Source organism: Tursiops truncatus, chromosome 8 (assembly GCF_011762595.2).
Source record: "Tursiops truncatus isolate mTurTru1 chromosome 8, mTurTru1.mat.Y, whole genome shotgun sequence".
NCBI lineage: Eukaryota > Metazoa > Chordata > Mammalia > Artiodactyla > Delphinidae > Tursiops > Tursiops truncatus.
The window spans coordinates 41,551,040-41,563,604 of record NC_047041.1 but is presented as its reverse complement, the minus strand read 5'-3'; positions in this window follow the sequence as shown (position 1 = coordinate 41,563,604).

Below are 12,565 nucleotides of genomic sequence, written 5' to 3'. Positions count from 1 at the left end.
AAAAGAGAAACAAATTGGTGTACAAAGAAATATTTGAAGAAAAAATGTTTGAAAAGCATCTCAAACTTGGTGAAAAATCAAAATTTAAAGATTCAAGAAGTTTGACGCACACAAAATAGGATAAAATCAAAGTAAAATTTGCTCAGACACTCTAAATTCAAATGCCAAAAAAAAAAAAAGAGAAAGAAAAAATATTAAAAACACTCAGAATAAAGTGACATTACATACAGGGGAAAAATTTGAATACTATGGATTTTTCATCAACAACCTAGAAGTGGAATATTATCTTTATAAGTGTTGAAAAACAGACTTCTCAACCCAGAACTGTATACCCATAAAAAATATTGGGTTGGCCAAAAAGTGTCTTTGTTTTTTGAGTAAAAATAAAAGACATATTTTTCATTTTCACCAAGAACTTTATTGAACAACGTATTTACCCTTTTGTCCCAGTACCTTCTGCCATGTTTCAAGAAACTTCATAATTCCTTCTTACCAAAAACTTTTTATCTTTTTGAGCAAAAATCTATTCCAGGTGTCTTTTACAGTCTTCCAGGGAAATGAAATTTTTTTCCATTAAGAAGATTTTGTAAAGACCAAAATAAATGGAAATCTGAAGGTGCAATATCTGGTGAATACAGCAGATGAATCAGAACTTCCCAGCCAAGCTGTAACAGTTTTTGCCTGGTCATCAAAGAAACATGTGGTCTTACGTTATCCTGATGGAAGATTATGTGTTTTCTGTTGACTAATTCTGGACGCTTTTCATTGAGTGTTGCTTTCAGTTGGTCTAATTGGTAGCAGTACTTGTTGGAATTAATTGTTTGGTTTTCAGGAAGGAGCTCATAATAGAGGACTCCCAATCACACTGTATACACATCACCTTCTTTGGATGAAGACCACCATTTAGTGTGGTTGGTCGTGGTTCATTTCACTTGCACCATGATCTCTTCCATTCCACATTATTGGACAGTATCCTCTTTTCATTGTCCATCACAATTTGTTTAAAAAACGGAATATTTTTGTTACGTTTAAGTAGAGAATCACATGCGGAAATATGGTCAAGGATTTTTCCACTTAACTTTATGGAATCCAAACTTTAAAGTGATTAACAAAAACAAGGTAGTACAAACGATTTTCAGCACTTAATTTGAATATTTTGAGTATGTCGGCTATCTCCTATGTGGTATAATGTTGATTGTCCTCAATTAATGTCTCGATTTGATTACTATCAACTTCAATTGGTCTACCCGACCGTGGAGCATTGTCCAGTGAGGAATTTCCAGCATGAAACATTGCAAACCACTTTTGACACATTTGGTCAGTCACAGCACCTTCTCTATACACTGAACAAATCTTTTTTTGTTTTGTTTTGTTTTTGCATTTCAGTTGTGTTTTTACCTTTCTTGAAATAATAAAGCATAATATGCCAAAATATTGCTTTTTTTTCTTACACCTTCAGTATTAAAATGGCTACACAAAACTTCATCAATTTTGATAAGTTTTTGTTTTTTAAATGCATGCTGATATGACAGCTGTCACAATACAATCTAACAAAATTGTTTTGAATTAAGTTAAAGACAACTAAACACTACTAGAGCTATCTTACAGAAAAAAATGAATGAAATTTTTGACCAACCCAATATCTTTTGGAAATGAAGGAACAAACAAAGACATCCTTAGATAAAAGAAAATTAGGACAATTATTAGCCAGCTGTCCAGCTCTAAAATAAATACTAAAGGAAGCTCTTCAGGCTAAAGCTAGATAATACAGGAGGGGACCTTTGAATACTGAGAAGGAGAGAAGAGCAATAGAAATGCTACATATCTGAAAAAAATATAAAAGTTTATTTTTTTCTTAAGTCTGTTACAATATATACAAGCTCAGAACGTATAAATTATAACCCTTTCTGGTAACATTTCCAAGGTATGCAGATGGAATACATGTGATAAAATTTAAAGGGGAGGGGTTATATAGACCTAAGGATTAAAATACATCTACATTTTATTGATAAAATTGATGAAATTTTAACTCTGAATAGACTGTAGACATTTAATATGTATATTGTAATTCCTTAATGACAAGAAAAAAGAAATAAATGTAGCCAAAAAACAATAGATAAATTAAAATGTAATACTAGAGTACTCAAATTATCAAAAACAAATGAGGAAAGGGAATATAGAACAACTAAAATCAGAGAAAAGAGGAAAAAAAGTTACAATTTTAAACCACATCAATAATTAAATTAAATGCAAACATTCTAGACACAATTAAAATAGAGATTTTCAGGCTAGATTAAAACCTATATATGTGTATATACATATATATATATACATACTTTAAATAGATTAAAATTTAAGTAGCAAAGTGAACATATCATGAAAACAATAATCAAAGAAAGTTGGAGTGGCTAAATTAATATCATATTAAGTAAACCTTAGAACAAGGAAATAACCAGGTACATTGCACAATGATAAAAGGTTCCATACAATAAGAAGACATAGCAATCCTAAAGGTATGTGACCTAACAACAGAGCTTCAAAATATATGAAGCCAAAAGAACTCAAGGAAGAAATAGAGAAATTCACAAATATAGTTGAAATTTTAACACTCCTCTCTCAGTAATAGATAGAATAAGTAGACAGGACATCAGCAAGAATGAGAACACATGAACAGCCTTATCAACCATCTTGACCTCATTAATATTTCTTGAAAAACCCATCTACAGAATAAATTTTATTTTCAAGTGCCCTTGGAATATTTACCAAAATGGACAATATTCTTGGCTATATTGAAAACATGAACAAATTCCAAAGAATTGACTTTATGCAAAATACATTTTCTGACCATAAGATTATTTAACTAGAAATTGATAACAGGAAAAAATACCTGAAAATTTCTCAAGTATTTGGAAATTTAAAAACACTCATGAGTAACACATCTGTTGAATAAGAAGTCTCAAAGAAAATTAGAAAATATTTTGAACTGAACACAAATGAAAATACAACATATTAAAATTTGTTGGATGCAGCCAAAGCAGTGTTTAAAGTGATATTTATAGCACTGAGCACTTTGAAAAGAAGAAAAATTTTAAATCAATAATCTAAGCTTACAAAATTAGCAGAAGAGCAAGTTAATACCTATCCTTTCAGATTATTACAAAAAATAAAAATAAAAAGTTGAAGAAGAGGGACTACTCCCTAATTCATTCTATGAGGCCACCATTACCCTGATACCAAAAGCAGAAACACACACACACACACACACACACACACACACACACACACACACAAATAAAATTACAGACCAATATCTCTGATGCATATAGATGCAAAAATCCTCAACAAAATATCAGCACACTAAATTCAACAGTTTTCAAAAGGGTCATACACACAATCAAGTGGGATTTACTCCAGGGATTCAAGGATGGTTCAATATCTGCAACTCAATCAAGGTGATACCCCATATTAATAAAAAGAAGGATAAAAATCACATGATCATCTCAATAGATGCAGAAAAAGCATCTGACAAAAATCAACATCCATTCATGATAAAAGCTGTCATCAAAGTTGGTATAGAGGAAATATATTGCAACATAAATAAGGCCATTTGTGACAAATACACAGCTAACATCATACTCAACAGTGAAAGGTGAAAAAGAATAAAATACCTAGGAATAAACTTAATCAAGGAGGTGAAAAACTTAAACTCTGAAAACTATAAAATCTGATAAAGGAAACTGAAAATGATACAAAGAAGCTGAAAGATGTTCCATGTTTATGAGTTAGAAAAATTAATATTGTTGAAATGTCCATACTACCCAAAGTAATCTATAGATTTAATGCAATCCTTATCAAAATATTCATGACATTTTACAAAGAACTAGAACAAATATCCTTAAATTTATAAAGAACCACAAAAGACCCTGAACTGACAAAACAGTATGGAAAAAAAAAGAATGAAGCTGGAGATATCACACTCCCTGCCTTCAGACAATACTACAAAGCTACAGTATTCAAAACAGCATGATACTGTCACAAAAACAGACACATAGATGAATGAAACAGAATAGAGATCCCAGAAATGAACCCCACACATAGAGTCATTTAGTCTATGACAAAAGAGGCAAGTATATAACAATGGATAAAAGACAATTTTTTCAATAAGTGGTGTTGGAAAACATGGATGAAATTAGAATATTTTCTCACACCACATAAAAAAATAAACTTAAAATGGATTAAAGACCTAAATGTAAGAACTAAAACCATAACATTTCTAGAAGAGAACATAGGCAAAACACTCTCTGACATAAATCTCAGTAATATTATTTTGGATCTTTTTCCTAAGGCAAAAGAAACAAAAGCAAAAAATAAACATTTAAATCTAATTAAACTTAAAAAATTTGCAGAGCAAGGGAAACCATCAACAAAACAAAAAGACAATCTACTGAATGGAAGAAAAAATTTGCAAATGATATGACTGATAAGGGATTAATATCCAAAATATACAAATGGCTCATTCAACTCAATATTATTAAAACAAATAACCCAATTTAAAAATGGGCAGGGACTTCCCCAGTGGTGCAGTGGTTAAGAATCTGCCTGTCAATTCAGGGGACACAGTTTCAAGCCCTGGTCCGAGAAGATCCCACATGCCATGGAGAAATTAAGCCATGCGCCACAACTACTGAGCCTGTGCCCTAGAGCCCACAAGCCATTACTACTGAGCCTGCATGCCACAACTACTGAAGCCTGTGTGCCTAGAGCCCATGCTCCACAACAAGAGAAGCCACTGCAATAAGAAACCTGTGAACCTCAATGAAGTGTAGCCCCCACTCACCACAACTAGAGAAAGCCCATGCACAGCAACAAAGACCAAATGCAGACAAAAATAAATAAATATATAAATAAATATTTTTTTAAAAAAATGAGCAGAAAGGCTTCCCTGGTGGCGCAGTGGTTGAGAGTCCGCCTGCCGATGCAGGGGACACGGGTTCGTGCCCCGGTCCGGGAGGATCCCACATGCCGCGGAGCGGCTGGGCCCATGAGCCATGGCCGCTGAGCCTGCGCGTCGGGAGCCTGTGCTCCGCAACGGGAGAGGCCACAACAGTGAGAGGCCCACGTACCGCAAAAAAAAAAAAAAAAAAAAAAAAAAATGAGCAGAAGACCTGAATACACATTTTGCCAAAAAAGATATAGATGGACAACAGGAACATGAGAAGATGCTCAACATTGCTAATAATCAGAGAAATGCAAATCAAAACCACAGTAAGATATCACCTCACACCTGTCAGAATGGCTATCATCAAAATGTCTGCAAAGAACAAATTTTGGCAAGAATGTGGAGAAAAAGGAACCTGAGTACACTGTCAGTGGGAATGTAAATTGGTATAGCTACTATAGAAAATGGTATGGGGGCTCATCAGAAAACTAAAAATAGAGCTACCATATAATCCAGCAATTCCACTCCTGGGAATATATCCAAAGGAAATGAAAACATTAATTTGAAAAGATACATGCACCCCAATGTTCATAGCAGGATTAATTACAATAGCCAAGATATGATAGCAAGCTAAGTGTCCTAAAACAAATAAACACATAAAGAAATGTGGTATATATATATATACAATGTAATATTGCTCAGCCATGAAATTCTGCCATTGGCAACAATCTGGCTGGACATAGAGGGTATTATGCTAGTGAAATAAGTCAGACAGAGAAAGACAAATACTGTATGGTATCACGTATGTGGAATATAAAAAATAAAACAATTGAATGAATATTACAAAACAGAAATAGACACAGATTTAGAGAACAAACTAGTGATTACCAGCTGGGAGAAAAGGAGGGGCAAGATACATGTAGGAGATTAAGAGATAAAAATTACTATGTATAAAATAAATAAGCAATAAAGATATGTTGTATAGCACAGGAAAATATATCCATTATTTTGTAATGTCTTAAAATAAGGTATAATCTGTAAAAACATTGAATCACTATGGCATACACCTGAAACTAATTTAATACTGTAAATCAACTACATGTCAATTAAAAAAAAGAAATCAGCAGAAGGCAAATTAAATGCAAAGCAAGCAGAAGGAAGGAAATAAAGACCAGAAAGTAATTAAAGTAATATAATTAAAAACTTAAAAACAACAAAAAGTCAATAAAACCAAGCAGTTTTTGAAAAGATTGATAAAATTAATAAACCTCTAGTCAGACTGACAAAGAAAAATGATGCAAATTATCAATTTTAGGAATGAAAGAGGGGAAGTCAATACATATCCTAAAGATATTACAAAGGTGATAAGGGAATACTAAGAATATTGTATGAACATAAATATACGTAAATAAACTTAGCAAATTTCTTGAAGGACACAAGCTAAAAAAAAACTTAAGAAAAGATTGATAATTTAGATAATATCATATTCATTAAATAAATTGAATTCATACTTTAAAATATTTCAATGAATAAACCTCCAGACCCAGATGATTTTACCCATAAATTCTGCCAAACATTTAATAAAGAAATATTACCAATTATGCCAAAAGTCTTCCATCAAACAGAAAGGAATCAAATATTTCCCAACTTATTTTTATGAGGCCAGCATTTTCCTGATACCAGAATCAGACAATGACATTACAAGGAAAGAACACTACGTACAGACTCAAATTTCTCATGACTATAAAGGCAAATTTTTTCAACTTATTATTAGTAAACCAATCCAGGAAATATAAGTTTAATATAATGAACAAACAGTGCTTTTCTAAGAAAGCAAGACTGTTTCAAAATTCAAAAATAAACATAATTCATTGTATCAATAGATTAATATATAAATATATATGTATATATCATATATATGATCATCTCATTGTGCATAAATATCAATAAAATTCAACATTCATTCATGATAAAATACTCAGTAAAATAAGAAAAGATATTTCCTTAATCTTATAAAACACATCCACAGTATCTTATTGCTAACATGATATCTGAGGGTTAAATTCTGAATCCTAAAATGAGGAACAAGGCAAGGATATCCTTTTTTATTTTATTTATTTATTTATTTATTATTTATTTTTGCAGTACACGGGCCTCTCACTGTTGTGCCTTCTCTTGTTGCGGAGCACAGGTTCCGGATGCGTAGGCTCAGCGGCCATGGCTCACGGGCCTAGCCACTCCGTGGCATGTGGGATCTTTCCGAACCAGGGTACAAACCCGTGTCCCCTGCATCGGCAGGTGAAATCTCAACCACTGTGTCACCAGGGAAGCCAAGAATATGCTTTTTTATTACCTCTGTTCAACATCTTACTAGAAATCTTAACCAGTGGATCACAACAAGGAAAATAATTAAAATGCATACAGGTTAGAAAAGAAAGAATAAAACCATCATTATTCATACGTCACATGATTATCTACACAGAGAATCCCTTGGAACCTACAATAACAACAAAAAAGCTCATGGAATTACTACATCTAGGTTGCAAGTTTCAAGGTCTATATGGATGAATTGTTTTTCTACATACTAACAATAATAAATGAAAATTGAAATTAAGGAAAGCATATCATTTAAAATAGCATTAAAGTTGTGAAATACTTAGATATAAATCTAACAAACTATGTGCAAGATATGAATACTGGCAATTACAAAGCAAGGATAAAAAAATTCAAAGACTTAAGTAAATTAAGAGAATGATAATATTCATGGTTTGGAAGATACAATATTTTTGAGATGTTAATCTCCTGTATTAGTCAAGATTCTCCAGGGAAACAGAACAGAGAACCAGTAAGATGTGTGTGTGTGTGTGTGTGTGTGTGTGTGTGTGTGTGTGTGTAATGTGTGTATATATATTTATTTTAAAGAATTGACTCATGCAATTATAGAGGCTGACAAGTCCAAAATCTGCAGGCTGAAGATCCAGGGAATATCCAATGTTGCAGTTCCAGTCTAAAGACTGTCTATTGACAGAATTCTTTCTTACTTCAGGGAGTTTACTCTTTTGCTCTATTCAGAGTTACAACTGATTAGATGAATCCCATACACAATTTAAATGTTGATCTCACTCAAAAATACTCTCACAGAAATATCCAGAATAATGTTTAATAAAATATCTGGGCACCATGGCCTAGCCAAGGTGACATATATTTAAGTATCAAATCTCCCAAATTGGTCTATAGCTTCATTACAATCCCAATCATTAACCAGGAAGCATTTCTTTTTAAGTCATAACATGATTATAAAATATATATGGAAAATCAAAGATCCTTGATTACTTAAAAGAAACTTTAAGTAATTATTTTTGGAGACTTAACTACTTTATTTAGATGTTTAATATAAAGCTATAGAGTCATTAAACCACCATAATATTTGCAGAAGGCTAGATATATACTTAAATGGACCAGAATAGAGTCAGGCCATAGATCCACAGATATATAGTTAATTGATTTTTAATAAAGGAGTAAAGACAATTCAATAGAGAAAGAATAATTTCTTCAACAAATTGCTCTGGAGCAATTTGACAGCTATATGCAAAAGAAAAAAAAGAAGAAGAAAGAAGGATGAAGGAATGAAGAAAAAGTCAATCCATACTGCTCACCTTATGCAAAATTAACTCAAAATCAATTATAGATCTAAGCATAAAACCTAAAAGTCTCAAATGTATGGAATAAAATATAGGTAAAATATTTGTGACTTTGGATTAGGCAAATCCTTCTTGGATATTACACCATAATCATAATTCATAAAAGAAAAAAGTGTATAAACTGGACCTCATCAAAATTAAAAAGTACTCTGTGAAAACATAGTTACAGGAATGAAAAGGGAATGCTACAAAATATAAGTAAATATTTGCAAAGCACATATCTGAATAAGGACTTTTATCCATAATATACAAAAACACTTAAAATTCAATAGTAAGAGAATTTTAAAAATTAAAAAAACAACAAAACATTTGAACAGACACTTCATCAAATAAAATATATAGATGGCACATCAGCACATGAAAAGATGCTCAACATCACTGGGCATTAAGGAAAAGCAAATTACATCCATGAAAATATGCTACTACAACTTATTAGAATGGATAAAATTAAACAACAACAACAAAAAACTTGACAGTACAAAATGCTAGGGAAGGATCTCTCATCATATTGGTGCAAATACAAAATGCTCCAGACATTTTGGAAAACAATTTAGCATTTGGCATTGTCTTATAATGTTAAACTTTTACTTATTATATGATCCAGCAATTCTACTCTACATATTTACCTAAGAGAAATGACTTGTACATGATTGTTTATCATGGGTTTATTCATAATCCCTCAAACTAGAAACAACTCAAATATCCTTCAGCTATAAATGGATAAACAAAATGTAGTAGTCATACACATTCAGTAATTCAGAATGTTTACTGAAACATTCAAAAATATCTATGCATTGTCACAAGTAAAGGAAGCCAGACTCAAAAGGCTACATGCTGTGCGATTCCACCTATATAACATCTGTAAAAGGCAAATCTGTAGTAACAGAAAATAAATCTGTGATTTGGGGAATGGGTTTACTCAAAGGGACATCACAAGGGTTTGTGGAAATAGTTACATCATTGGAAGAATTTGTCAAAACCATAAAACTCCACACAAAAAAATATAAATGTTATTCTTTTAAAATAAAATAATTAATTAAATATATATTACAATAAAAATAGAACAGTGACAGAATCTCTCATACAGAAGTTTCATTTTAATTTGTCTGAGTGTGTATTCCAGTCATTAGTAGTTTTCATTTTTTTGTTTTTTTAACTCTCTTCTCTTCTGTTTTTCACAAGTATGCAAGGGGGATTTAGTATCATTTAATTCTCTTTCATGGATGCTGAATTGGAATCCCCAAATCCCATTCTATGAATTAAAGAGCATAAATATAACAGGTTTAGGAAGGCGACTCCCATGGGATACTAGAAATACCCTTGAACTGCAAGTCAGAAGACCTGTGTTTGTAATTCTGGCTCTATCACCTACTTGCTGTCTTTTCTTGGGCAGGTAACATGGCAGATTGGTAGTGTACTTGCTGTTTATTACATAAGAGGTTTGACCTCATGAGCTCTACACTTTCTTCTACTCTGACATCCTAGGATACAGAAGCCCATGATTCCAGCCCTAGACTGGTCCTTAATTTGGTGTATTGTTTTCAAAACTGGTGCTTTAATTCTTCTGGGCCTCATATTCCTCACCTGTTAAGTTGGAAAAGAGCAGTGTGATTAAAAAAAAAAAGACAGCATAAGAGAGTAGAGCGAACACCTACACACTCCCTCTCTCTCTGATCTTACCACCCAGTAAAACATAAACTTCTATTCTCTTGAAAATCATCAGTAGAAACCACTAACTACCCTCTCTACACATTTTACTGGCTTCTCCCCACAGAAGTAGGAATAATCTATCTAGTTGCTAAAATGTCAAGGGACTGACAGCCATCCATATTTTTTCTGTTGTAGGGAGGGTAATATGCTAAACGTCATTTGCAAAGGGGAACCTTCCTCTTCTGGTCTCTCTGTTCTCACTAGATGTGCCTCAGGTCACAATCTTCTCAGCTGGCTATTGACCCAACTCTCCTCACAGACAGGTCCCAAGTACTAGGCTGGTAGTGGAGGTTAGGGAGTATGAAGACCATTTTGGTCACAAAGAGTAGTGAAGAAATGAATGCTTTATAACTGGATTTTTGAGGATGAGGTTGGGGGGAGCTCTGAATTGTAACATTTTCTGATTTCTCCAGGATAAGTAGTCCCACTGTGTCCTTTTTCAAGCTATGAAAATGATGTCACTTAATGTGGAGTGGGGAAGAGATGCATACTTGGCTCTTGCAAACCAGTATAGTGGTTTTAGCACAGCACTAGCTGTAGATTTGAGTTATATAATTCAATCAAATTTTACAAGCAATAAAGCTGATACTTGGAAACAAATTGCACATACGATTTTTCTCCAATCAGATTCACAAAAATGCAAAAGCTTGATGATATACTCTAATGGTAAGTCTATGCTCCTAATTGTTGCTAGGAGTGCAAAATAGTATTAACCAATATTGATGGGATTTTAACAATATCCATAAAGAATACATAGGTATTTATCCTTCAGTAACCAAGCTCCCTTACATTGGATGGAGGTTTGTTAGTGAACAAGATAGTCACATAGCTCAAAGTACCACAGTTCACTTTTTAAGCTGTCAGTGGAAAAAGTTATCTTTGAAATGAAAAAAAAATGTGCATATATATATATATATATATATATATATATATAAATCAGACACCACTTTAAGTGATCAAATTAATATTGTCAGTAATAGGAGAAATTGAAATCACATGTCTTCTGATATGATGCACTGAAAAGAACACAACATCTCTCTATATAAAATTCCTGTTAAAGGGATATTAATGTTTTCGACTGTATCTAAATTATTAAAGTCATTAAGGACCTTATTTGGACATTTGATATGACTTTTTGTGTTAGTTTTGTGAATGTAATATTTGTATTGTCAATACAATAAGAGGATAAGAGAATATTCTTGTTCTTAGGAGATACACACTAAAATAGAGGTGGGGAGTCATGATGTCTGCACCTTGCTCTTATGTGGTTCAGAAAAAAAACAGTATGAACATGTATAGATGAGAGTAATAAAATGAATGAGAGAGATAAAGCAAATACAGCAATTTATTAAGAATTAGTGAACTAAAGTAAAGGACAAACATACTAGTATTCATAGGACTATTCTTTTAATTGTTTGTAATTTTGACAGTTTTCAATATAAATATTTCCAAAATAAAAGTTGAGAAATAAAGTATACTTGAACACGAGGTCAAATATATATACATACATACATACAGGTATATTTGTTATAGTGTTGATGCAACAAAATGTTACAAGCAAACTCAGTTTCAATATTAGCAAAGTGATTGAATAAATTATGATTTCTATATGATGAACACAACAGTTAAAGTGATGATACAGATTTTTAAATTTACTTTAATGGCCTTTAGGTGTTGAGATTTCAATTTGAATGTTTTTTTTTTCTTTATCACTTTTTTTCTGAAATGTTTGTTTTGTTGCAAAATTAAAACATTGAAATCTATAATTTCAGCAGACCTGAAAAATTATTTTAAAACACAAAAATAGGTTCTTAATATCTGTTAGATATATGAAAACATATTTCCTGTTGGGGATTCCAGATCTCTTGAAGAAATATCCTGTAACTTCTACAATGTGAATACCTCTCAGTGTGAATTTTTCTAGGAGTCTATTTATTGGAGAAATTTTCCTCTTATAGATACAATATTAACATGTTTGATATGTATTTTCCTAATTTTTATTACCTGCTCCATACTTATTGTGTTCACCTATAACCAAGTTTTTTAAGAAGTATTTTCTGAAAACGTGGTGGTATTTTACTAGTGCAAAGAGGATCCATGTTTTTTGTTAAAATAAAATTATTTTTAATAAATGCCTAAGTTTTTAATCAGAATATTTCTTATTTTTTTCTTTTTCCATCTATATAAAAGTTACACTTTTTTCTCTACAATATTT